Raw genomic sequence first — 24,827 nt, forward strand, 5'->3', positions numbered from 1 at the left:
TATGCTTGATAGACAATAGCAAAGCATCACACATGACACACATATTTTTCACGTGGAAACCCAACTAGAAAAAACCACGGTGGGGATGAATACCCACAAGCTATTTTTGAACTCTTTAGAAGTCCACTCTGTTAGGAGCCTTGTCCTGTTAGACACATTACAAAAGGTTCTGCTAGGAACTGATCCTGTTAGAGATCACCCGGTTAAGGGATGGCTACAATACCCAATTAAGGGTTAAACCCTGTTAAAGGTTACTTTGTTAGAGGATTTCAAGAACTCAATAGCTAAAGGATTCCAAACTTAGTAGCTTTGAATTACCCTGTTAAAGGGTTTTTAGCAAGCCAATTAAGGCTACCCTGTTAAGGGATTTTCCAAGTGTTGAGGTGGTTAGAGATCAATAGGTATTACAATGATCTGGTAACAACACTCAATGCCAATGCAAATCCGCTTAAGCTCCTCTTCACCTTCTGCACTTACACTCTGCAGGTATCACTTTTCTCCTTTTGGTCTAGCAAGAATCACGTATCCCTGCTCTTGGATACACACACACAACTTTTGCCAACAACCTCAGAAAGAGACACAACATTGACCTTATAGGAAAATGGATAGGTCGGTAGCATAAACCCTAAACCCTAAACCTGTTAGGTTAAGGAATTCAAATGGTTCAATCCTAACCGTTGAGAACATTCCATTAATTGCAACAATCTTGATCCAATCTCAAGACATTCTCCATCATCCATTTTCACTGATTTCATGGCAGCTGATAACCCATCACATGTTATCACTATTTTACAGACTTCACACATTCCTGAGGTAGATAGGAACAATCTCCTTTATACAAGATCCTTCACATGCACAAGGCTGATGTGGCAACATGATCTTTTCTTCATTGCAATGCTAACTCATCACACAACGTCACCAGTTGAGCCATACAGGCTTGAAGCACTTCAACCAGAAACCTTTAAGTTGAGACTACCAACCAGTAGTCATACAATGTTTCCATGTGCTGGTTCCCATATCCATATGTCAGTTCACCTTGAACAAGCACACCGCTTCACTTTGGCACAAATGCTGATTCATAATATTATACCGATTCTCACATATACCGGTTCACACCTCTTCATATTAACATCAATGACAACATACAATGTCATTATGTCCACATACCAATTCACATAATGCCAATAGTCTCAACTTCAGGGTTTCTAGTTGATGGATTCCAAGCTTGTGCGATTCAACCGATGACATCTTGTGATGAGTTAGCATTGTATGAAGACCAGATAAGTGTTGCCACATTATCCTTGTGCGCGTGAAGGATTTCCTTGAGGATCTTTCTTGGAGAGTGATCCTATTTACCTCAGGAATGTGCGAAGTCTCTGTAAATGGTAGAGAGTGCATGATGAGTTATCAGCTTCCTGGAGCGACAAAGAATGAAAGTTGGAAAATGTCTTGAGATCTATTCAAGACTATTGTATTCGATGCAGTATGATTAATGGTTAGGATTGAACCGACTGGATTGTCAAACCTAAATGTTTAGGGTTTAGGGTTTATGCTCCCGACCTATCTATTTCCTATAAGTTCGATGATGTTTTTCATTTTGAAGTTGTTCGCAAATATTATGTGTGTATCCCAGTGAGTGATACTTGATTCTTGCCAGACTGGAGAAGAGTGTTGATACCTATAGAGTGTGATTGAAGAAGAAAAGGAGCTTAAGTGGATCTGCCTTGGCATTGAGTGTTGTTATCATATCAGTGTATTACCTGTTGACTTCTAACCATTTTAGCAGTTGGAAAATCCCTTAACCGGGTAGCTTTAAAAAGATTTTGTGTAAATCCTTTAACAGGGTGACTCAATTCAATGAGTTCTTCAAATCCTCTTGTGAGGTAACCTTAAATAGGGTTCTAACCTTTGACCAGGTATTTAGCCATCCCTTAATCGGGTGATCCTTAGCAGGATCGGTTCCTAGTAGAACCTATTGTAAAAGTCTCTAACTGGAATAGGCTCCTAATAGAGCGGACTTCAAGAGAGTTCAAGAATAGCTTGTGGGTATTCATCCCCACCATGGTTTTTCCCAGGTTGGGTTTCCACGGGAAAAATCAGTGTGTCATGTGTGATGCCTTTCATGTGATGGTTTAGTGTTTTATGTCAAACTAGTAAAATATGTTGAACTAGCAATCATTATATTTTTTATGATTGATTACTTGTTTATGCATAAGGGTGAAGTGGAAATGAAGTATTAGATTATATGAAAAGCTAAGGGTTACCAGTTTATGTCTTTGACATTCTTACTGTGTTTTACCGGTAGTAATCTGGTTTAGACCAGTGTTAGTGCTTTCAATCAAAGTGTGGTGTTTGCAGTCAAACCGGATCAGGAAAAGTGTTTTTGCCTATACTGATTCACCCCCCCCCCCCCCTCTTAGTACCAGTTTGGTACTAACTGTTCATCATTTATTCATCAAGGACCTCAAAGACTTCATGTCCAAATATCTAAGAAAGGAGATGACCCTTTTTTGTCTTGAATGCAAACAAATGATAAACTTGGACAGTTGCGTTGTTTTATTAATGTTGCTATATGCAAATGTAGAAATTTTGTGAATGCGATGCATTTAAAAAAGAAACTATATGTGATGCAGTGCTTTGAATAAAATGATATGCAATGCAAAAATCAAAACCTAAACTAACCCAGCCCTTAGATATAGAAACGTTTAAGGTGCATGTTATTCATAGGGTAAGGGAGTTTTCTATAGGTAGTTCATTGATCTTTGTTTGAAGAGTGAGATAAAGATGTCTTTTCCAATAGGATATAAGGACTCAACTAAGTGTACATGTTCAACATCTCCAATGTTGATTTCCTTAGTTTTTGGATTTTGTGGATCATCAGAGGGAAATCCAACTCTGGAACCCATGAATTCAGTTATATCCTTATGATTTTCAAAGCAATCTAACTGTGGTAGATTCTCTTGCCCCTAATCTATCTTTTTTGTTTTTTTCTAATTTTGTTTTTTTTTGGAAGATAATGGATGCATGATAGGAGATGGAAGAAGGACTCCAATGTCTCACTTCTTTGGATGGTACCCTTGGAATATGTTTTGCAATAGACAATTTCTATGAACGTATGCTCAAAGATGTTGGTAGGACGATGAAATAAAACTAGGGTAAAGTCTTATGCAAAGGATTGGATAAGGGCAATGGAAGGGTGAAAAAGAGGTGTTGGATAATGGATCAGATATTGAAAGGTTTGTGCATGAGTGAATGAAAATATTCACGGGATCAAAATTGGCACACATCTTGAGGGGTGGTGGGGTGATGGAGGAAAAGTGGATCTCAGATTTCGAGATTTGGATGGAGGAACAGCCATGGATTTTGGGACATAAGGATCCAAAATGGATGAAGAAGGTGATGGAGGAATATATTTGGAAAGTTTGGATGGAGGAACAACAATTTTGGATGCCAATTTGGATTTTTCTTTAGATTGTTCTGCTTCAAGGAACTGCTTCGGGATCCACATCATTTTTTATTTTTCTTGCTTTTGTAGTTTCTTGGAACGCATTGCTTCTACAAGTGCCTTAGGAACCCATATAACTTTTTATTTTTCTTTCTTTTTCTCAGTGGGCCTTTGTGTCCTTTAGATTTTTCTTCTTCTTTTTAGATCATATTTTTCTTTGTTTTGGCATGTCGATTAGATGGGACATGTTGATCCTTGAATACATGTGGATTACTTGACTTGTGAGTTTTATGCTTGGCATCCAAATTGCTTGGAGAAGGAAAAGAATGTGTAGATGGATAGAAATGATATGGAGTTATTTTGGATGGATAGAAGGTGCTCAAAGATGTATACCTTTGTTGATCCTGCATAAGGGATGGAGAGATATAGGGGCCTAAAATGGATGGAAGAGATGAAGGGGAACACGTGTATTTAGATTTTAGTGTAGTAGGGATACCAACATATTGAGAAATGTCATTGAGGCAATGACCCTTAATATTGTTTTTAATATATAGGGGTTCTTTCTTTTGAAGGTCTACCCCTTTGCCTTTATAAATATTTTGACTTGTAGGATACACTTTGCTTTGGGAAGAAGACATGAGTCCATTATGAGGTGGAGGTGGAGTGTAAGGAATGATAGGATCATGAGAGGTATTTGTAGGCATGATGGATCCTTGAGGTGAACATGGAGGATTATGACAAGGAGATGAAGAGATACTTTGACCTTGGCATGGAAGAGGACCATTTGATAGAGTAGGAAGGGTGTTTGACTCTTCATTTTGACTAGGATCATTTGAAAAGGTGGAAGAGGCATCATGATCTTGCTTAGGAAGTGGATTAGGAATGGGATGTGGAGGGATTATTTTCTCTTGAGATGGAAGGGGATCATCTTGGAACAAATGGAAAGGTATAAGAGGATCATCATGGGATTCTAGGGAGACTGGATCATTTTCAACCATTGGATGGGATTGAAAAGTTTTGGTGTCTTGATATTTTTTTATGATAGGACTTGTTTCTTCATTTTTCAAATTATACTCTTAACATGGAGCCACTTCTAAAGAAGGGGTAGTATTGTTGATATGCATTAGGGATTCTTGGAAGGTGTTCATGTTTTTGCATGACGGGGAAGCATTTCAGATGGGGCCTTCTAGAATGAGTATGATTGGAATTAGAGTGCATGATGGCATAGTATCTAAGATATCCAAATCATATAAAGGATTTGTATGAAAAAAAATATTAGCTTGGATTTGTATTATGGATAACCCTTGAGGGTAAACATGAGAATTTTTATCATTACATTCATTATTTGAGGGATATGGTATGGATTGTTGTTGAGAATCCTTAGGAGATGGAGGCATCATGGAAGAGATGGAGGCTACATGTGGGCCATTGCTAGACACAGGTTCATAATTTTGATCATGCTTGGTAATGACATTTGTTTTCTCCTTAGGTAAAATATTAGGATCTTCAATTTCAATAACACCGTCATCAAGTAGGTCTTGAATTTTATGTTTTAATTCCATTCACATTGAAGTCTTATGTTTGTTATGCCTATGATATGCAAAATAATTACTCAAAATTTTACATCCCCATGTGGTCTTGTTAGGCAATATGATAAGATTATGCTCAAGAAGCTCTTCCAAAGATGACTCAATAGATTGCTCCAAAGGTGTAAACTGTCTATCTAGGGGATAGATGTCTTTTTGTCTTGGTGAAGGTGTCTTGTGATCTTGTATGAGATTTTGATTTTGATTTTCAATTACTTTTTGTTCCACCTTATATAATTGTTTTAGCATTTCTTGAAGTCTGGTGTTCTTGATATCATGAAATTTTATCTCAAGAGGGGTCATTGAATCTTTTTGTTGGGCTTGAATGTCATATATTTCTCTCTTGAGATCTTGAATTTGTTGGGCCAAGGTAGCCATGAAGATTTATGACAGTTTTGATTTGCAAGAATGGATTAGTTTGCAATGAGTAAGATTGTCTCTTTCGTCAGAATTCTTAGAAGAGCTCCTAGTTCAAACAAGCATTTACAATTGATGTGACTGAGAGCTAGAAGTGATATAGATGTCAAGATCAAATTGGAGCTAGTTGTTCATTTGAGGTAATAATTGGGTAAAGTGATTTAAATCAAGTTTGGTTTCAGGAATGATGTATCATGTATAAGATGTGATCTAAGCGGATCAAATTGATCATATTGATGGATAATTTATTGAACTAGCTAGGATATAATTGACAAAATCATGTAACACAACAACAGGCGTACACTTTCAAGATTTATATGCTCGGGATGAAAAAGACTAGATATATGATCACTGTAGGACTGATTAGGCAAGTATGATAGATCTAAAAAGGCACACAAAAACATAGGTTTCTTGATTGATGAAATCAAAGGCTCGTATGACAAAATATTAGGAATCAGATGACAATTCACCAGGTACAAGATGACAAACTAGGAATCTCATAGGAGTTACTGCCTTAAGTTGTTTGTACTCATACAAAAATTTAACACTTATCAGATGATAATTCCTAGTAGGTAGTACGACAAACTGTTAATGATGAACCTCTACAATTATCACTCGTACAACAATTTATAATTAACCAGACAATAATTAACAGAGGTCGCTAAGACAAAATAGAAGACATATATGACTTAGGAATGAACAAGTATGAGTTTTTGACAAGAACAGAGTTTTTACCACTGATTTTTTGATGTTTTGATTATTTTCTCTAGTTTCAGGGTTTTAGTTTCAATTTTAAGGACAAAACATAGCAAACACGCAAGATGTAAAGTGACATCAAGCACAACATGCTAATCCTAAGGAAGTTGGTTGAGAAAGAAAACCTTTTGTTGTAAGCTTAGGCACACACCCAATAGCTAATCAAAATACAGTCATTGAGTCTCACGCAATGAATTCTTAACACCATATTAGCCGACTCCAAACGCTAATGGGGGCACGATATGCCAAGTATCTTTGGAGAGTTACTATCTCTCTTGTACAAAGATTATCCCCCTTTCAGAGGTGAACCAAGTAGCTTCTATCTTAAAGTTCTTAATAAGGACTTATGTTTGAAATTACCCCTTAAAGTTGCACAAGCATGATTGAGGCCTATAGCCCAACAAGATATCAAAACAAGATGTAGCCACACAAGTGTGATTGAGACTGCGAGGCCCTACAAAATGCCCAATATGAGAGATCTCAAAGAGAAAAATCAAATAACTTTGTCCTCTGAGACTTTAATCCCAAGAGACCTATTTATTATAGTGAGTCAGAATGCTTAGGTCTAGTTGTACTCACTTGGGTTGTTCTCATAGGGTGATTACTTTTTCCCACTGTGACAGGCCCACTAAAGGAACATAAATCTCAAAACTAGAAAAGGTTCAAGGAACTAGATTTTTTATTGTCTATACAGACAAGAGCATACTCTCCTACCTTTTAGACTCTTCTCAAACACGAAAAACCTATTTGTTCATTTATCATATCACAATTTTAGTGCCTAGAAAACAATTAATAATACACAAAGTTTACTTGAATCTCCTTAGGCAACCTGTAAAAACAACGAATCAGTAGTCATATTGTTTTTGAGCGACAGACATGTTCTTGGACAAATGTTCTGCAAAAACTTGTTAGGCTGTGAAAATCTCTTAGATGAATAGAAAACAAATCAGGGTTAGCATTAGTATTACCAAATTTCAATCAGATAAACCCTAAAATGCAATCTATTTTTTATACAATAAAATAGAGTATCGTACGAGTATTCACAACATATCGTATGAAAAATCATAAATTCTCGTCATGTACATTGCAGAAATTCATACAATCCTTTTTAGGAATTGTACACACAAAATCCGAAAAAAATGATATGGAATGATCTACAAGGCCAAAAATTATAATCTTCTACCCCACGGTAGGCGCAAAAAATGTGAGTGAAAAGTGTTAATCTATAAGCTATAAGACACAAACACTTCAATAAATCATTGCATGCATGGTTAGATAGATATAATCAATGAATGTGAAAACCATAACAAATTGACATATTGCCTCCTAAAAGATGCGAGTATAGACTTGCTCCCAGATTTGTCTAAGCAATGCTAGTGACTAGACTACACAAATATGGAGGATTTAATCTATATGAGCAGAAAATTAAGCTAAATGGATGCAAGCAATCATGATTAAACTAATATGCAAAAAACTAAGATGTAATAATCTCAATACACAATATTCTCAATGACTCTAGAGCAAAAACTACATAATAACAATAAATCTCTAGGGTTTTTTGACTGAGAGATGAAAGGCTAAATTTATGGAGAATCCAAAGAGAGACCAATGATCAAGATTGATTAATGATGAGCGGTTGAGATTCCTCAAGAGAAATCACAATCCAGGTGAATTGAAATAATTTGGTGCTTTAATTCAGTTTCAGAGGAGATTAAGATTGAGTTGATTTTGAGATAAATTCAATTAATGCTTGATTTAATGCATTTGAATTATAAGTCTGAGTTTGCATTAGAGATAAAATCAATTGAAGTCATGCACTTGAGATACAATTAGTTAATTGCATGCATATTTCTTTTATTTGCTCAAGATTTGTTTTATTGGAAAAAGTCATTTTAATGAAACTAAATCCTTTTCCTCAAGATTTGCATTGAGTTTAAATTTAGAAAAAATAATTGATTCAATTTAATTGCTTTTCTTTTATGAGATTTCTCAAGTTATCTCAAATTTAGAAAAAGAAATATCTCAAGTTGATTTCTTTTCTCAATTTAATTCCTTTTTTTTAAATTAATTCCTTTTTATAAATTAATTCTTTTTTTTAATTAATTCTTTTTTGATGATTTAATTGCCAATTTATTTATTTATTAAATATGCTAGGATATTTAATTAAATAAATAAGATAATTGATTAAAATGATTTACTTGGAATGATTAATTAACTAAATAAATATTTAATAAATTTAGAATGATTTATTTGTCATGTGGCATTGATGATTTAGGAGTTAATTAATTAGGTGCTCATGATTAATTTAATTGTCTTTGGTTAGGACCTTGGTGATGTAGTCGAGATTAGGGGCCCATGGTTTAGATGATCATTTTTAGGGTATTAAACAAATAACTTCTATGAATCAATCCAAGTATAATGTGCCCATAGTTGAAGTAGCAAACCCATTATCCAATGACATTGTTAGAGCCATCCCTCCTAAACATGTAGATGTCTCTCAATTGTAACTTTGTAATGGAAAATGTGATCCCTTAACTCATGTTAAAACATTCCAAACTTAGTGTAGTGACTTTGCTCATGATCAAAGGTTGTTACTAAAATTGTTTACTAGAACACTAAGGGACAGAGATTTGCAATGGTATTTTTCTTTGCCTCCTTATTCTATTACTTCTTTTCAACAACTGGCTAATGCTTTTATTCAACAATTTCACAATAACATTAGTCCTAAAGTTACTTTGACTTATTTGATGCATTGTAAACAAGGAGTTGAAGAAAAAGTGACTGATTTTATTGGTAGATATAAGCATTTGTATTCTCAAATTTTTTTTCCTGTGCCTGATCAAGACATTCAAAATATTATCATTTCTAATTTACAAAAAGATATTAGGGGTAAACTTCTCTTAAGTGAGTTTACTTCCTTTCCGCAGTTGTGTACAGTACTTCACAATTATCAAATGACTATGACTCTATTGGAACAATCATCTCCTTCCATGGATCCAAGTGATAAGGGTGATAGTGCTCAACAACCATTTGTGAAGTTCAAACCAAATAAAAGATTCATCAAATTCAATAACAACAACATTAAACTCATAGGTGCTACAGGTGCGCCTCCTTTGTCTAAATTGTTTAAAAGAGAAACAGAGTTTACTCCTTTGAATGAATCTTTCCATATTATTATGTCTTAGTTAATACAAAGAAATATGCTAAAACTTCCCCAAAACAAACCAATTGATCCATCTACGACAACTTCACCTTACTTTGATGCTAAATCTTTTTGTCAATATCATCGTCAGCCTGGTCATTATACTGAAAAGTGTTTTTTATTGAGAAGTAAGATTCAAGAATTGATTGATAACAATACTATATATGTGGCAGGTGTGAATGATAAAGGAAACAAATTTGTAGCTTCTCCTAATCAGAACCTTCAAATTTTTACTGATCATTTACCATCTATTGACCGACACAAATCAAATGATAGATATCTGACTGAGTTATCAAGACCGGTGGTGGAGAGCAGCAAAAAAGTTGGGAGAAGAGGCGACCAGCAGAGAGAACCGATAGAGTGTCAATCGGTAAAGAAACAACAAAGAGAGGTGTACTGATGTAGCAGAGAAGGTGTGTCACCAGCAGAGTGAGGTATATGAAATGGTTACAAGATTAACTTGTAACAACATGAATAATCTTGTATTTGAAGTTATATTTGTGATCACTGAGTTGTAGCTCCTTTGGCTTGGTGGCTATAAAATAGCAGGGGTTGTAGCTCCTTTGGGTTGTAGCCCATAAATTAGTTAGGGGTTGGTGCTCCTTGGGTTGGTGCCCTAAATCAGGGGTTGTAGCTCCTTTGGGTTGTATCCCATAATCAAGTCGAGGGTTGTAGCTCCTTGGGTTGGTGCCCTAAACATTGTATCAAATTTCATTGTGAGGCTGGATTGGAGCAGTAGACTCCAATATTATTGCTCAATGAGGTTTTTCCCATCTTGGGTTTTCATCATACATATCGATGTTATGAGATGTCCCTTTGTGTGTGATTATATTTGTGTTGGTCTCCCCACTAACCGGTAAGTCTGCATTGAGCTTGATCTATGAACTGGTATACTCGCGTAGGATAGGTAAAGGGAAAATATTGAGAAACACTGATTCACCCCCCTCTTAGTGGTGCATTGTGTCTAACAATAAGGTGGTGAAACTTGTAGATCAACAAGAACCTCCTAAGGATTTGTGCATAACATTTGATCCTAGTGAGACCATTAAGGCACCTAATGACCCATTATACATAAATGCAAAAATCAAAGGTATACCTGCTAGAGGAGTGCTTATTGATCCTGCTTGAATGGTTAATGTGATAACTGGAGAATTTATTTATACTTTACAATTGCATCAAGTGATATATGATGATATTGATGTGATAGTTAAAGTTTTTGATGGATTTTCTTGTCCTGCTATTGGTTCTATAACACTTCCTATTGATGTTGGCAATAAATGCTTAGATTTTTAATTTGCTATCATTCCTACATCCGATCAATTTCATGTGAATTTGGGACATCCTTGGATCTCTTCCATGAAAGAGATCTCTTCTACTATTCATAAGTGTTTGAAAATTCCTCAAAATGATAAAAACATAATTGTTAATCATAGCATATTCCAACCTACACTGAGGATGTTTGTCTTGATTACTTTTGGTCCGAACAGTTCAAGCCTCTTCAACCTAGAAGTGATTCTCTCTTTAGATCATATCAAAATTAGAAAAATGAAATTATTTTATCATTGAGTAAACCTAGAAATCCAACACTTAATATTCCTCTTGATGATCATATACCTCTTCTTGAGGATAAGATTATTCTTCCTCCCAAGGAAATAAATAATCTTCTTCCTAAAGAGGCAACTATTCCTTCTCCTAAATAGAAAAGCATCCTTTTTCCTAAGGAAAGAGATATTCTTCTTCCTAAAGAAGAATATATTCCTTCTCCTATGGATAAGTCCATTCTTCCTCCAAAGGTAGAAAAACTCTTCCTCCTTAACATCAATCTATTCCTCCTAAGGCTAGACCTATCCCTCCTCCTCATGATGGACCCAATCTCCTTCCTACACCTCCCATTCCTCCTTTATACGGTGTGGTTCCTCCTCCTTCATCTTATAGAGAGAAGCGGTCAGCCTCTCCTATTGTCCAACCTAAAAGATCTCAACCCATCCATCCTTCCCTAAAAGAAGAGACAAATCCTATACCTAATGAGCCTAACCCTTCTCAGCCTTTAGCCAAAACTAGATGAAACTGTTGTGTGAGAGAATGTCGAAGGAGAAGTTGTGCTAGAGCTCGTAAATTTGCTTCCAAAACCATTTCTTTTCCTAAAACACCAATATTTGACATGATTCAATTTTCTCCTAAACAAGAAGTTCAACCTAATTCTCCAAGGTGAAAATGCTTAAGACAAATTATAGTTCAAGTTCTATTCCTATTAGGTATGCAACAATAATAGTAATGCACAAACATCTCTTACACCGGTAACCATCCTATACCAGTTGACATCAATGACAATCACAATGCCAACAATCTCCCCCTTTGGCATTGATGGTAACACTTTTGACTCCTCTTTAGCAATCACTCACTTTTGCTTCTACTAAACTGATAGATCTTTGTGTTAGGCCCAATATGGAAAGCTAATGTACTAAGAGGGGAGGGGTGAATCAGTACTTCAAAACTTTTCTTGAATAATAACTTTACTGTTATGCATAAACAGAATAGTGCAGTAACATAAAATAAAGTTTAAAACAAATAGATAACAATCATACATGATTCACTCCATAACACATATATTTTGGTTACGTAGAAACTCTTGGTTAGAGAGAAAAACTACAGTGGGGATGACACCCACAACTTCACTACTGCAATAATAAAGAGTGCTCGGTTAGAGCTACATTTTAGCTATTTCTAATAGCTTACCCTATTAGGAGTAACAAGATCTGTTAGATCTACCTTGCTAAAGGATTTTACAACATTTATTCTAAACGCTGCACCTGGTTAGAGGCTTTACAATTTATACACTTAATTAGAGTCTTTTACCCTATTAAAGGTTTCTCTTTCAACTTCACAATATTACAATGAAATCATTACAAATATCTGCAACTTTACATCTGAAATGTTATAGCAGATTCTATGTGCTCAGAATAGATTACCTTGCTTATAGCATACCTCGGTAACCCATATAGTAACTCGGTAAACCCTTCTATTTACTTTGTTCTTTGACTGTTCTCTGAAAACCTTCTCGGTGACCTCTGTGTCTCTGTAACAGTCTTCTTACACACACACATACACCCTTAACTCATGTTGTATAAATAGATCTCTTAAAATGGTGATCCAATTCATTGCTTTGATCTTACAAACATGATTCCTCGAATGAATAACTATACAAAATATTTCATTGGTTAGATTGATCTCAAAATCATACACAATCTTCTGGTGCAATTTCTAATGTAATAACGGTTCGATGTGCCTCGATCTTGTAACACATTTTTGTATGCATGTCCAAGTTCAATGTATCTGGTAACATGTTTCACTCAGTGTATATTAACTCGGTGTGTCATCTTTACTGCTCGGTAGTCTCAAAAAGATACTCAGTAGACAGCTCAGTGTATACTGTGTTCTGTGACTGCTTTCCTCTGTATCCAACTAAATTGTGCATACTGACTTCTTTGTGTATACCGACTACATGATTTGGTAGTGCTAACTGACTAGAGTATATAGTATGACTTGGAATATAAAAACTAATGGCAACTTGATAAGTAGTAACAATCTCCCCTTTTGACAATAGTTGAGATGTTCGACAAAACTACTTTCAAAGTCATAACTCAAAAATCTATATACATTGCAAAATGACTATACTTGACAATATATACAATAGTCAATGAAATAGTATATTCAGATATACTCCCCTTATCATTATACTATACGTAACTTTGATTTTGCATGCTCGGTTCTGTGCTTGTGTGCTCTGCTTACTGTCCTTGGATACTCTGCATACTCTGCTTGGTATACTCCCCTTTATACAATACTCTGAATACTATATCAAAACTATATTACCAAAACTTTATCACTCCCTCAATATATTATATTACTCCCCTTATATAGTATCACTCCCCCTTTTTGACAAACATCAAAAACTTAATATCCATCCGGGGGCGGTAACTGATCAAAAATAGATTTATAATTTTTCTGGGCGTCGGTGAGTGCGATAGAGAGGGCATCCTTTACACTTTCCATTAAAGAAGTTTGTGCTTGAATATCAGCCAATAGGGATATTAAGCCATCAAGAGTGCTTCCCTCTTGTGTAGTAGATAGGCGTGTATCTCGGTTAATTTGTTATGGAACTAATGAAAGATAAGGAAGGAATAATGTTTAGAGTGTCATTATATCCATCCTGATCTTGTGTTCTTCATTTCTTAGTTCCAATTGTTGAGCCATGAGCTGTTAAAGCTTTGTATAAAAATTTTGAACTGAATTGGGCTCAGTGGACAACTTATTTGAGAGATCAGTGATCTCTTTCTCAATTGCATTAGTTTTATTCTTGACATCTTTAATGAATATAGAAAATGTGCAAAGTTTCTGAAATAAATAAAGAATATGCTTGAGTTGAGGGGACAACTCAGCAATGAATTTGACAATATTGACTTTCCTAATAGCTAGAGCTTTTTGTACCTCTTCTATCATTTTTGCAGTAAGCTCCTTATCTTTTAGCTTGCTCAAGTACTCAGATGCATCTACTCTGGATGTTTCTATTTGATTAAGGAGTTCATCCAGTTGAATGTGGATGGCTGCATTGGTTGACACTATAGCTGAAGGTAGCATATCTATCAGCAATGTCTTCACCTTCTAAAGTACTTTATTCTTCTTTTGAATGTCCATCTATTTTTCTTGTTCGGCCTTTGCTTTGCATAGTTTACCAAAATCAATAAGTGCTTGCCCCTTTAATTTTGAGATATCCACATTGGGCAACACTATTGGTTTAGATAAATCAACTTTGAAACTATGCTTTTTTCACCTTCTTCAATTTACCTTTGGTTGGTTGAACCAAGACAATAGCTTGAGAGGCTTGTTGACCCTCGGTAGGTTGCTCGGTAGAGGCAACACTTTGGTCAGTTCCTATAGCTGTTGTGGTGTCTTTTGGTGTCTCAGTACTGGGTGTCTTAGCTGCTACATTTTCGGTGCTCGAGGGTGCTTGAGAGGTCTTTTCTTGAGTTGTACCTTCTGTTGCTTCAGACTAGTGACCTTCGGTGCCTTGTGTTGTATCTTAAGGAGCTTCGGTAGAGACAGGTTGATTGATCAGTGGGTAAGGTTGAACTTGTTCTAAAATGGATTCACTAGATACAAGCTTTGCATATGTAGTGCCTTCTATCATCTCCTACTCTAGTGCTTCTGCATCCATGACATCTTCATCAATTTGAATAGTGTCAGTCAGGTCTTGCTTATTAGCATCAAGACCTTATTCAGTGACATCAGGATCATGTTTGGTGACATCAACAATTTCAACTTTAGATTGTTCACCGACATCCTTGATTTTAAAGATTTCCTGCCATTTTTCTTTTGTCTCATTCTCTACATCAATATATAGCCCATTCATCAGTTTTAAGGCTCTCTATTTGACAAGAAATTTTGAATTTTAGGTTGTCAAATGTTCCTTTATTTCTGCTACAGACATATCAGGAAATAGATGGACTAGACTTCTTTCTCTAATTTTCTTCTCTAAGTCCATTGCATATTTCCACCTATTATCAATATGCAAGTAAAGTTCATTTGGAAGTGACTTTACTAGCTCTAATGGAGCTAGCCAAAACTTTACAAGTGTACAAATAATAGCTTCTTCAATTTGTCTCTTCTCATCATTATTCCTAGTCTCATACTTGACATATCTAAATCCTATAAATCCACCATATTCTTTTAGATTGGCACAGAAGTTTTCAACACTATGAATATTTACCTTCTTGCTTTTTATAGTCTGGAATTTGTTTGCATCTTCGGATTCTGTATCACTATACTCTTTTGCCAGAATGAGTCTCCAAGTAGATTTCTTGTAGGTCTTGGTTACCTTGGGAGAAGTAACACTCTTTTTTTTCTTACTCGGTGATGCAGCTGATGCTCTTGTATTAGGTCTTTTTGTTGGAGGAGTCAGTAGGTCCTTTGAAATGTCCTATTTCTTTCTCTTCAACACTTTACCCTTAGGCAACTCAGTGCTCAGTGTTATTTCTACCTCTTGAGCTTCATATTCCTCTTCGGTGATGGCAAGAGCGCCTTTGATAGGTGTGGAGGAAGATTCTTCTCTGAATTTCTCCATTAAAACTTTATCATCTTTGTTGCTTTCCTTGTAGCCTTGGGTACTACAATGCTCATTTTTACTTTTCCCTTCACCTCTTCATAGGTTCCATACCTCAGTTCGGTGGCACGCCTTGGTAATAAAAGATATGCATCAATTTGTTGTTGTGTGATATCAAAGTCAATCTCATAACCCATTGGTGGCAATGATTGAGTTCTTGGTTCCACAGCATTCACATAACAGTAATCAGTATCTACCTCAAAGCATATATCATCCTTATATTTCTCCACTAGCTGGGGTGGAATCTGGTACCTGTTGTGCATCTTCTCTTGAAATTTGCTAAAGTAGTCATCCATTATATCATTGAAATTATCTCCCAACTTCTTGATAAAGTCATTAATATGATGGGTGATTGGTCGGTGTAGCTCCCAAACTACTTTACCGACTGATGGAAAGAATTTCTCAAAGTAGAAAAACATGCATACAAGAAGTGAACCAAACTTCATTGTATTTGCCGAGTTGTTTTTCTTTGGCTTCCTTATTGTGTTCAAATTCTCAAACAAGTTCTTCAATAACACTTCACATAAGTCAACTTTCATTCCCTTTTTCACAATTTTATAGGCTAATTCAACTGTTGCATAGGGTACAATGTTTTCCCTTGCTGATTGGAAGAAACAGTAACCGATTACTCTAATGGCAAACTTAAGTTCTGCATCAATGACATTGTTCAGTTTTAGTCCTCTGTAATCAGATTCAACTCTAGTCAAACTGATTAACTCCTTCTGTGATATCATCTTCTGAGCTCGTGCATGATCATAGATAGGATAACCAGTGATCATATGAATGATTTCCTTGGTGATTTTGAATGGTTGCTCTTCTAGCCACATGAAATCATCATGAACTCTGCTCAAAACAAACTTAACCCATTGGGGCTTGAACACACGAGGGTAGGTTAGGGCTTCAGTCAATCCCTTGATTCTGATGTGTTCATACTTTCTATTTAATACACCATCGGTACATAATTCATCATAGGTGTCTCTAATCTCAACATGACCAAGTTCTTCAACATGGCATTTGGTGAAGAATCTCACATCTTCAACTAACAAGACTCGATCCAGGATGAGTGAAAAGGTGATTTTGTCATCTGGTTTAGAGGCGACTTTAGGAGTCAAAGTGTATTTCAGTGAGGGCTTCTCTATATTCTTGACAACTATGGGATCTTGGATCTTGGGCGCCATTGTAGATTTCAGGTATGAACTTAGCAAACTATCCTTAGGGTTTGACAGTTTACAAATGACAGACACTTCACACTCAGCAGATAATAGCAATTTGATAAGATCGGTAAACTAGCTTGACAGTGTGATGAGATTTGATTTAAATACCTTGGATTCACTTTGAATGAAGTTTGATCGCCTTGGAATTGCTCTCCTCTGCTCTTTCAAAAACTTGGTAAGTGTAAATGACCGCGAAAATGCTTTTAAGTACATAAAATACCTTATCGGGCTCCGTGCGGGTTAGGTCAAAAATATTAAATACACTCGGTTCACCATTTAGCCAATTTACTCTCTTTTTTTTTGTTTTAACTGAGTAACCAAATTTCCTTCATTTACTGACTTGACAGGCTTCTTGTATTCACCGACTTGACAGGTTTTCTGTAAAGTACTTTTAATAGAATTTCAAACTCACTAATGCATCTTAACTATGCATATTTTGAATTTTGTAAATAATAGAATAGGAACTGTTATGATTTTAACCTTCAGAGAATGCAGTCCCTTCATACCTTTTCTGATTAATTTGGAATAGGTGCACCTAACTCGGTAGGTAAGGTGCTTTCTTCATTTGACACAATTTCCTTCTTTTTCCAAATCATCTTTAATTTCTCTTTTATTTCTTCAATGTCTCCTCTAGGTTGATCTTTGCAATCTCGAGCTAAATGCCCAACTTTGTGACAATGAAAACATGCCATACCAGGTGTAGCATAGGAAATAGGAAATCATCACAAGCATTATAAACATAATAATCTCAATCACAAAAGCATTCATTGCAATGATCTATCCTAAACAACACTCAATAGAGACATGAAATAAAACATTCAAAATTAAAGACATATGCAAACCAATAGTAGATTTGAATGCTCCTTCATGCAGCTCCATTGTTCCTCTTTCCTCTTCAAATGGTTTGGTTGTGGATCTCACCTACAAGTGCACACACATAATTGAAAGCAAGTAGACGAGATTTTTGATCAAGAGTACTAGAAGCATAAATTCGATAGTCTGATTACCAATTAACAATTAAGGGATTGATTGAAGAAATTCATCCAATTTATAGACAAATTGGAGAAAAGACAAGATTAGCATGATTCAATTCAAATGGAAATTGCAAATCAATTATGTCAATTATGACAAATTATGCACTTTCTATGCAAAATTTGTTGATTGATGATTTATGACAATTTATGACAAATTTCTATGTCAAGAATTGATTGATTGTCAATTATGACAAAGTATGACAAATTTCTATGTCATTCCCATGAATTTAGGAGAGAAATAGGAGGAAATTGAAATTAGGAATTAGAAAATTAAGAAATTAGAGAATTAAGAAATTAGTGAATTAATCAATAATTTTTCATTTATTAATTAATTCATTCACAAAGAGGAATAATTAGCCAATTAAATGAACATTTAATTGCGATGAGAAGACTTAGGATAAATAAATAATTTATTAATCCTAGAGAGGGAAATGACAAACTAGGTTAAATGATTAAATCATAAAACCCTAGAAGACGAATTAGCAATGCGAGAATGACAATTAGGTCTTGATAAAGGATAATTGATATCGATTTGATTTGATTTTGGATTGATAAATGACCAATGTGATAAATGATTTGATTGATAAAATGCGCCAATTGACGAGGAACAATGACTAATTGATCCAAATTGACATAATTGAGACAGACAACGATCGATGATAAATTTATCGCAAGATGACAAAATTGACAAGAGGACAAGGATTGATGACAAAATAGATTGCAAGATGACAGGATTGAAAATGACCACGATTGATGACAAATCGATCACAAAATGACAAGATCAAACATGACAACGACCAATGAAAAATCGATCGTTAAATGACAAGATTGAAGGATTGATAATAAATTGACAAGATTGATAAGAGGACAATGATCGATGACAAATCGATCGCAAGATTGACAGGAGGACAAAACCCTAATTAGGATTGACGATGTCCAAAATGATGACAAATAAGCATGCACATTGATGCAATAGGATAAGATCGATTAAAATCATGACTGGATAGTGTTGTCGACAAGACCAAATTTGAGAGCGAGATGAATGAAGAATGTAGAGGAATGACTCGATGTTCGCAAATGATAAAAACCAAGTGCAAATCATAGGAGAAATGTTAATGCGATGCAAAAACCTAAAATGAGGCAATGCGCAAATGTTAAAGTATGACTCCGCAAGCATTGACCATTTTTAGGTGTCTACACCAGGATTTCTCCATGATCTTCAGTTGTTCATTCCAAACCTTATAAAATAGTTGGCACTAATATGTCCATATCTCCCACAACATTCACACCATATCCTTGTGTTGTAATCCTATGGTACTGCTTCATATTGTCAGTAAGAATCTGTGTGAGTTCGGTAACTTCTAGTGTTTGCTCGGTGTGCAGTCCGCATGTAGTTCTTTTGCTTAAGCCAACACTTCTTAGTACTATGTCCATATCTATTGCATTTTCTACAAAACCCTTTGAATTTTGCCTTCTGATAGTTGTTAATAGACTTTGTCCTATATTGATTAAATGTGTGACCATATTTATTGCAATTGTAACAATAATCATTGAACTTCGTGATATTCGGTTTCTTACCTTTTCTGATTTGGCATATGTTGGCAGTATGACCTTGATTTCTACAGTAGTAGAAAATAGGCTTCTTTCTTTTGATGTTATTCCTGTTTCTAGCTTGTTTTGATGATTCTCCTCTCTCGGTAGTATGAATTCCTTTGTAACCGAGTCTTGCATCTTTGTTGGGTCTTCTTGTATTCAATTGCTCATCCAACATCTTTGATGCTTCATAACTCTTCTTCAGTGTTTCTTTGGATTTCTTCTCTATTTCAAGTTCATCTGCCAGCCTTGATACTTCAAGTTTCAATGCTTGATTCTCATCATTCTTCATAATTGCTTCATGATGTGCATAACCTAGTTGATCTGTCATATTTTGTTGAATCCCAGTCAACCTTATGATTTCATCATTCTTATCAGATACTAACACTTCAAGTTGTTGTTTCTATCTTTGTAGATCTCTTGCTTTATCCTCAGCTGTCCTCAATGTATCTAGATTTTTAGTCATTTGTGTGATGAAATGTTCATGTTCTCTTTTCATTGCTTTTAGTTGATCAACCAATGCTTTGTTCTTTTCTTTCAATACCCCAATCATTTCTTCAGTCTCTTTAGATATACTATTCTCAGATGATGTCTCAATTTGTTCCACTAACTCTTGAGAATCCTGCAAGTCATCAGATAATCTTCTTCTTACTTTCAGAGATTTTTGCATTTGCCTTTGCATGTCTGCAATCACTTGATTAGCATGATCTAGCTCTTCTTGCAGATATACAATCCTCCAAGATTGTTTATAGCCTTCCATTGATAAGCTCTTTCTCTCTAGGTAGTTAAACCCTTTTCCAAGATAGAAGCTTTGATACCAATTGTTAGGCCCAATATGGGAAGCTAATGTATTGAGAGGGGATGGCTGAATCAGTAATTCAAAACTTTTCTTGAATAATAACTTTACTATTATGCATAAACATAATAGTACAGTAACATAAAATAAAGTTTAAAACAAATAGATAACAATCATACATGATTCACTCCATAACACATATATTTTGGTTACGTAGAAACTCTTGGTTAGAGAGAAAAACTGTGGTGGGGATGGCACCCACAACTTCACTACTACAATAATAAAGAGTGCTCGGTTAGTGCTACATTTTAGAAATTTCTGATAGCTTACCCTGTTAGGAGTAAGATCTATTAGATCTACCTTGCTAAAGGATTTTACAACATTTATTCTGAATGTTGCACCTGGTTAGAGGCTTTACAATTTATACACTTAATTAGAGTCTTTTACCCTGTTAAAGGTTTCTCTTTCAACTTCACAATATTACAATAAAATCATTACAAATATCTGCAACTTTACATCTGAAATGTTATAGTAGATTCTATGTGCTCAGAATAGATTACCTTGCTTATAGCATACCTCGGTAACCCATATAGTAACTTGGTAAACCCTTCTATTTACTCTGTTCTTCAACTGTTCTCTGAAAACCTTCTTGGTGACCTCTGTGTCTCTGTAACAGTCTTCTTACACACACACATACACCCTTAACTCATGTTGTATAAATAGATCTCTTAAAACGGTGATCCAATTCATTGCTTCGATCTTACAAACATGATTCCTCGAATGAATAACCATACAAAATATTTCATTGGTTAGATTGATCTCAAAATCATACACAATCTTCTAGTGCAATTTCCAATGTAATAACGGTTCGATGTGCCTCGATCTTGTAACACATTTTCATATGCATGTCCAGGTTCAACGTATCTGGTAACATGTTTCACTTGGTGTATATTAACTTGGTGTGTCATCTTTATTGCTCGGTAGTCTCAAAAAGATACTCGGTAGACAGCTCGGTGTATACTGCATTCTGTGACTGCTTTCCTCTGTAACCGACTAGACTGTGCATACCGACTTCTCTGTGTATACTGACTACATGATTCAGTAGTGCTAATCGACTAGAGTATATAGTATGACTTTGAATATAAAAACTAATGGCAACTTGATAAGTAGTAACACTTTGAGTAATGATCTTACTCCCCCTTTTAGATTGCTTCCATTCATATTACTTCTGACTTCATTGTCACATTTGTCTTCATCTTCCTTCATGTTACATCATCTGTATTCAAACTACTCCCCCTTTGACAACAATGCCAAAGGTGTAGTCTAGACACCTATTTCACAAACTGTATTAACTGCTCCCCCTAATAGGAGTAGTCCATAATCATCAATCCAAATACATAGATTTTTTAGGAAAATCATACCAGATTGATGTTGTTTCAATATTTATTCATCTTAGAGTATGCAGGGGAATTACCCCTAGCTTACCTCTAAGATATTCAAAGGTGTCCTTTGGTAGTGGCTTGGTGAATATATTTTCCACATGTTCTTTTGTTGGTATATGCTCCAACCTTACTTCCTTGTCTTGAAATTATTCCTTGAGGTAGTGGTATTTAAAAGTTATATGCTTTGTCTTGGAATGCATCACTGGATTCTTGGATATGTTGATAGCACTGCTATTGCCACAGTGAATCACCACAGGTTCAGTCACCTTTTCTTGGATACCTTCCAATATCTTCTTGATACATACTACCTATATACAGTTGATTGCAGCAGCCACATACTCTACCTCAGCTGTGGATTGAGAAATTCAATTTTGTTTCTTGCTTGTCCATGACACAATCCTACCTCCAAGAAATAATGCACCTCCACTAGTGCTCTTTTTGTCATCAATGTTCCTTTCCCAATCTGGATCAGTGAAGATACTTAAGTTGAAATCTCCCTTATGTGGATACTAGAGACCATACTCATCAATCTCTTAAGGTATCTAAATATTCTCTTATCTACCACCATATGAGTCTCTTTTGGATTTGCAGCAAATCTAGCAACTAAGCCAACTGCTTGTGTTATATCTGGTCTACTATGTACTACATACTACAACTTACCGATCATAAATCAGTAGTGTCTCATTCACTTCATTAGCCTCATCATTTTTGGAGAGCTTGCAACCTGTAATTATATTTCAATGATCATGGACATTTCAAATTCTCACTTCATTTCATCTACAAAACCTCTTCTCATCTCATCATCTCCTCCAAAGATGATGTCATCTACACAAATTTTGGCAATCAGATGTTTTCCTTCTTCTCTGGTCTTCAAATACAAGTTTTTGTTTTCATTGGTTCTTATGAACCCTATGCTTAATAGATATGAGTGCAGCCTCTCATACCAAGCTCTTGGTGCTTGTTTCAGCCCATACAGAGCCTTCTTTATCTTTCTTACCATATCTCTTACATCTTCTGATACAAACCCTTCTGGTTTCTCTATGTACACTTCTTACTTTAAAGCACCATTCAAGAATGCCAATTTGACATCCATTTGGTAAACTTTGAACTTCTTGTAAGCAACATAAGCAAGTAGGATTCTAACCCCTTCCAATCTACCCACTAATGCAAAGGTCTATCCATAATCCAAACCTTCTTCCTGTGCATACCATTTGTAGACTAACCTTGCTTTGTTTCTTACTACTTGACCAATTTCATCCATTTTGTTTCTAAACACCCATTTGGTGCCTATCACATTTTTATTCTCCAGTCCAGACACAAGAGTCCAAGTTTCATTTTTCTCAATCTCCTCCAGTTCTTCCTCCATGGCTTTGATCCAGTCTTCATCTTTTAGAGCCTCCTTTGCTATTTTGGGCTCAATTTTGGTGACGAAACAGGTATTCTCTCTTTCTCTTCTTCTAGTCAATGTTCCTGCATCTTTGTCACCAATGATATTATCAGCAGAATGATTGTTTCTAACATACCTTTCTAGTACCGGTTCATTTATTGGAGCTTATTCTACCAGTTGTGCAGGTTCTACTTCACATGCTTCCTCACTTGTCGCTATAATAGGATTCTCTTCAGCAGGATCAACCGATACAGTGTACTCGAATCCTTGATAATCCTCTTATTCACTCTTGCTATCCTGTTCATTTTTCTCAGAGAACTCATCTACACTGACATTGGCACTCTCCACAATCTTACCGATCCTTTTTTTCAAACACCGATATGTTTTACTCTTTGTGGAGTAACCTAAGACGGTTCCTATTGGTATTTTGGCATGGTTTTGTCATTGATGTCAACACCTACTAAAACTCTAGCACTTTGGAGATCCAGCAACATCCACCAGCAAGTAAGTAACTTTTGTACAGTCACCGGTATATGGTACACTGGCAGGATATAATGATCACCGGCACTTGGAATGATGTGGAAAACACTTGGTAATGTCGAAAACATCATTTTGACATCTTGTCTTAAAGAATTGGTTATTGGTATATTCACATTTGCATATTTGCTATTACCAACAAATAGGTCCAGGGTATACACCGGCAGGTTTATCTTTCCCAGATCAGCATGGCACGCTTTGGAGATCATTAATTATTGTTGTAAATGCATTAATCTGATATGTTCAATCAGTTATTGCATCGGATATTGTTTTGTTTGTAAAATGATTTTATTGTAAATATCTTGTAGAGCCGACCTACTAAAATTGGTCTTAGGTTATGGTATAAATGTAAGATCTTATTTGTAAGATCAAGTGTGAAATGCGAAAAAGGATTGTGTAAAGGTATATGCGAGAATAAGTAGAGCTATACACACAAACATCATTTGAAGATTGAAGGAGGGTTTTTTATGAAGACAATCAGAACTACACCGGTACTGAATCCAGCATATGAAGATGCTATTTTGTGCAGTACATTCTTATTGGATTTAACCATCCAACTGTAGTGAGTGTGACTCCCATTTTGTGATTGAGCAGTGAGCTCTAGGCACTTGGCCTTTCTGCATGTGCAGACCCCATTTAGGTGCACTTACTATCTGCAGTAGTATCATCTAATTGTGGGTAAGGTCTCCCACCATGGTTTTTCCCCTTACAAGGTTTCCATGTACAAATATTGGTGTTATGTGTTGTGGATGACTTTTTCTTTATGTTTCATACACTAATCCTTACCGGTATAGCAATTAACTATTAAATTTGTCTACCGGCATATTGAACTGGTCTACCAGTATTAAGCATTAAGTTGGTTAAGTTGTTTTGGTTTGAATTTATTTGACAACTAATTCATCCCCCCCCCCCTCTCAGTTGTCTCCGGGACCTAACAATTGGTATCAGAGCCTAGTCCTCTTTTTGCAAAAGTTTAACAGCTCGAGGAGATCCAATGTCTACTAACTATTTCAAGAAGAATAGTCCTAAACTTTATGGAACCAATTATGGCATATGGAAGATCAGAATGGAGACACATCTAAATTGCATTGGAAAGGACATGTGGGATGTTACAAAGAATGGTTATACTTCTCCTACTCCTAGTCAGCCTAATCCACCTACCTTGGGAAAAGATGAAGAAAATGATTGCAAAGCAAGAGAAGCACTTTTGAGCGCATAATCAAATCAACAAATCATGGGACTATCAGATAGGTCTACT

Source organism: Cryptomeria japonica, chromosome 9 (assembly GCF_030272615.1).
Source record: "Cryptomeria japonica chromosome 9, Sugi_1.0, whole genome shotgun sequence".
Lineage (NCBI taxonomy): Eukaryota > Viridiplantae > Streptophyta > Pinopsida > Cupressales > Cupressaceae > Cryptomeria > Cryptomeria japonica.